This window comes from Bombina bombina, chromosome 5 (genome assembly GCF_027579735.1).
Source record: "Bombina bombina isolate aBomBom1 chromosome 5, aBomBom1.pri, whole genome shotgun sequence".
Classification (NCBI taxonomy): Eukaryota; Metazoa; Chordata; class Amphibia; order Anura; family Bombinatoridae; genus Bombina; species Bombina bombina.
Window position 1 is genome coordinate 328,555,088 of NC_069503.1, and position 5,312 is coordinate 328,560,399.

Here is a 5,312-nt window from a genome sequence, read left to right on the forward strand (position 1 = left end):
AAAAAAAATACAGACACTGTTCTATCTCGAATATGTCAGACCTTTGACTGGCCGTCATTAGATTTGCTTAATCACAGATTCCAGCAGTATAAGGAGTTTAAAAAAAATATTTTGCAGGATAAAGTTTATTAAAAGTAGTGAAACGCGTGGCAATTAGTCTGGCCCTTCAAAAGTTTGACGAATGCATGTAGAATTGTCTGAAAGCATTTTGTAGTGTTCACCAGTAACATTACTTCTCATTTATTGTTGGGGAACTCCTTTTTATAATCTGTATGATGTAATGCTCTTATCTCTTTGAAATAAGTGCTTTCTATGATCAAGCAAAATGTTCAGAAAAAGGGTCAAAGGGGGAAAATTTTGTGATCCTGAGTACAGAAGGTGCTTGTAGTAGTGATCCAAAATAGAGCTGTAAACACTGATTGATAAACTTAGTCCAAAGCTGATGATAGTATCTATCATTAACATGAGGAACAAGTATTAAGTAACATAGTCATGTTGTAAGAATGACTTGTAATACTAAGGGCCTGATGTTCAGGGGCTGAACACACTGAATTATCTAAGAAAATAGCAGAACCTGGAAGTCCCAGAGAAATGAGAGCTGTCTCCCATAGAAAATAATGAAGCTTTCTGGGATAGAGAATTACTTAAGGGAGCACCTGACGCGGATAAAGTCTTTTTGCAGCAAATACAAACTAGAATGTTTTCACTACAATTTAACTTGCATTTGCTCCTAATTTAGCACACACTACTTTTCTGACAGTTAAATAAGCACATGAATTTTAAGCAGACATCACCTGTATACAGCAGATAAGGTGTGTGAGACCTGCAGATGTAAAATGCTTAGAGAATATAGTGAGAGAGCTTCAGACCCTGGGAGCTCTCCTCACTTTCTAAAACTGTCAGTTTTATTTTACATTGAACAAATATAAAATGCAATTTAATTTGTAAAAAATATACAGAAATATAAAAAAAAGTATCCTAATTTCACAGAAACTTCCAAAGCATAATCAGAATTTGTACAGTCACAAACCTAATATACACTGCTGTATGCAGAATCTAAATTATTATTATCAGGTATTTGTAGAGCGCCAACAGATTCCACAGCACTATAAACATAGGCAGTTTACAAGATAACATTTACAGGGATTAAATGGGTAGAGGGCCCTGCTGAGAGTTGCACTGTTGTAGTTGGCTCTTATGATGGTCAACTATAAACAGCTGGGCTCATAGGCTTACATGCTAAGGGGTACAAGGGGATTGTATTAGAAAAAATAAAGTAATCCTTTACATAAAGTGCAGGAAAACCTAAAACCACTGCGCTGAATAAACAGCTTAAGTTAGTTACTAAATAGACATATGATACTTCAATAAAAAAACAACACATTTAATAGCACATAAACATATAGCACAAATACAGCACTAGCTAAAACAATATACATTGATCAGGCGTATGTGAAATAAGATAAGTGCAGTATCAGAACATAGCCATAAAACACTGTTAGACAATAAAAACAATTCAGGTATAATAGCACTGATCCGATGATGACGGATACTTTGTAAAACAAAGGATTTCATGCTAATGCTACTGGAAACGGCCACCCAGGTAGCTAGAATATAGAAAGATTCCAATCAACACAACAGAAAAAGAACCAAACGTAAGGTGTACACGTTTACTTACACCGGAAGGGTTCTCAGTAGCAGGTGTGGATAAACCCCTCTCGTTGGCAGTTCCTCCGTACTGAATCTGTTTACAAGTTGGTCATCTCCCTGGTGTTGCAGCAAACAATTCATACTGGCGTGTCAGTCAACTAGCAGATCTTCAAACTATGGAAGCCGTACAGGGGAAAACTTAGAGCAATGCATTTCATCCCGCCCAGAGCCTTTGTCAAGCTCCAGATGATGGTATACGGAAGATTTGTATTTATTTTTTTGTAATAATTTTTTATTGAGGTTCTTTGTCAAACAAACAAGCAATTAGTAATTGTCAATACATGTTAAAGAAGAAAATAAATTGTTACAGTGTAGGTTGCCAATAGGAATCACATAAGTACACAATACAATTAAGTGACAAATTACACATTAAGAACAAACATTAAGCGGTATTCAAACAGCACACCCGCCATAATCTAATGCGGCCACTCTTGGACCACAAAGATGTTGTAAACAAAATATAAGGCGGGTACACACTGATGTGACAGGGCCACTCATGGACCCCAAATGAAGAACCTTTTTTTTACTTTCAACTTTTTAAAACTAGTTAGCTGAGTTATGCGAATTACTAAACTAAATAGAGTAAATAGTGTCAGCTCATGCTATAAAAAAAAGGGTAGTTAGGGTTGCAGTGAAGTTCTTAGTACTAGCACCTGATAACTTAAAGGAGTAGCTTAAAAATTTGTAAACTAGATAAGGTAGATAATGTCAACTAAAAGCTATAATATAAAAGTTTCTATAAAAAGGGTAGTTAGGGTTGCAGTATAGTTCTCAGCAACAACTGATATCTTAAAGATGTAACTTAGAAAGAATACAAATTTAAGGTGCAGTATAAACAAGACAAACCACGTTTTTAAATCTCCTAATCAAGGAGGTATATTATGTGTGGATGGGGGGGGGGAGGTGGGTACGCAGGTATGATACAAAACAGCCCCTATTCAGAAAAAAGGGAAAATACTGTGCCTGTATTGAGGAGTAAGGAAAATTGTTGCTTGGGAGCTCAGGATAAAAATGTGTAAATATTGCTTAACTGTATTACCAAGGGAAAAGGTTCACGGGCCACTAAGTTGGTGGGGAGGTGGTAGTTGAAGTATACTAAACAAGATATATCTTAGAGTTATACATACATATATATATATATATATATATATATATATATATATATATATATATATATATATATATATATAAAAATGCAAGATGAGCTACTGCGCCCTGACTTAAAGTAGATAGACTGCAATAAAGTGAAGAGTCATGCCTATGTGAGTGAGTTAGTGACGCTAGTACTGAAAGCATATTTCACATGATAAGACCTGAGAATCTAAAGTGGCACATGTCACAAAGGTTACGCAGCTCCACTTTAGCATCTTAAGGAGAGAGATTGTGTATCAAGGCACTAGTGTAGGTCCAGCCCACACTAGAAAACAAGTCATCTTGGAGTTACTAGATTCTCTTCTAGGAAGCCAGTCACGCTGAACATACAGTTAAATATAGGCTTATTACTGATATCTAGGGGGCCAACGCCCAAGATCTGTCTATATAAGGCTTATCAGAGTGGGATTGATTATATAATGTTTGTAGCTAGAAACAAGAATACATATGTTGTATAAATGCAGCTGAGGAGCAAATGGTGAATAATTAACTACAGATATTTTAAATATGTAATGAGAGTTGGTTTTAGTCAAATTTTTGAGGAGCCAGCATGGAATATTCTAAATATCGATAAATGAAATGGTGTACAGAACTGTGCCTTGGCCGCTGGCAGATTCTGCTGTCAAGAGCATATTGTGGAGATATTTAAGAATTATATATGGCGCCCCCATCCTGTGTAAAAAGTAAAAGTGACTATACCATTCAAAGATTCTATTGGTGTTGATAACAGATCCAGACCTATGAGATAGATTACCTCATAAATGTATCCTGAGAAATATTATCATGCATACACACAAGTTAATTATACAAAAGCATTGGTCTTCATAATTATAAAAAATATAAGGGATAAGTACACTTTCAGTACATTATTAAATATGGCTCCAATTACACACCAACATGTATATTATGCCATACACAGGTTAGTAATACACTAATCATTTGATAAATCTAACATCAAACTAGATCCCGAGCTCAGTCTTTAGTTACAATATATGTATAGTAATGATACCGAGCCTCACTGGAGAGTATAACACATGAGAGCTTTAACACATAGGGTCCTCAAGTGTAGTAAAAACACAGGCATAACAGGAGTATCTATCTCCAATCGACTATATAAAGTAGAAGAGGGTATGTGCCTGTTGTGGCATATGTGAGGAGCTGTAATTGAGTACATACATAGACAATAAACATAATGAAGCGATTAACTGAGACATAACAGTAAAGCTCAGAGCAAATCAACTGTAAAAACCGGTATAATATGACTATAGAATTCTCTGAGAATGAGATAAAAAAAAAAAAACACTGGTAAGCCAGATTTGCACATCTAAGATAGAATGTCTGCTTTCACACATGGTCCCTCCGAGCAGTTTGTAGTCCGGGTGAGAGAGAATGCAGTGGCGCGGCATACCATAAGAGTAAATCCTTTACCCCACTCCAGAACGTAGAGCTGAAGGTAATCTTTGAGCCAGCCGGTGGAGCAGTACATTTATAACCCGCAATTGTTTCTTTTGTTGGGGGCACTGCAGCAATGGCGACGTCTTTCATTTATTCCACTCCGCATGGCCAGGGTAGTTGAGTTCCTCTGCTAAACCTATAGTAGTCTCATGTTGTATCATGTTGTATGTCGCACCGCCAGGGTCCCAGCTAGCACGATCTTGCACTGAAGATTGTAAGACAGGCTCTGAGGCATGGTGTGGAACATGCGGGTTCGTTGTTATGATGAGTAAATGTGCGCTGTGCAACATAAGGGTTCTGCCGGTGTGGCCGTGCAGCAAGGCTGATCTAAGCTCTCTAGGTGCGGTCATACTGACGAGGTATGGCTCCTAGAGTTTCGGGAACAGTCTCTAATCCTCCAACTGTGGTGTAATCAGAATGAACCTCTGCAACATCAGGGGTGAGTGGTTGAGCAGCGTGGGTTGTGATCGTTATCGCTGTCTGCTTAGGCTCCGTTGGAAAATGGTGTCCGGACAGAGCTCTGCACCTCTCCAGGAAGATATGTATTTGTTCCATAATGCAATCCGCTTCCTCCATTCTTAGATAGAGTAGTGGCTCCTCAGCCTGAGGATTACAAAGTAATAGTCTGTAGACAAATTTTACTCATGACTGGAGGTGCTGAGTAAGCCACAAGATGGCTGCTGCAGATAGCGTGTTTGGTGTTAAACGCATCAGGGTTTCAGGGATCTACTGTTGTAATAATGCTCCCTTTCAAAGAAGTCATTAAGAGCAGCCGAGGCTTCATATCTTCATTGGTAGTCAGATAGTTGAATATTTGAGCACATACAGTCGCTAATTTTATTTTTTATATACCATATGGATAGAGCTGTTGAAAAGTGCGACCGTCTGGCTTCACAGTTGGCTCTGCCCCCCGTATACGGAAGATTTAAATACCCAAACCTGTCATTTCATTGGTTCTTTGCACAGAGTATCCGTTGTCATCGGATCAGTGCTAT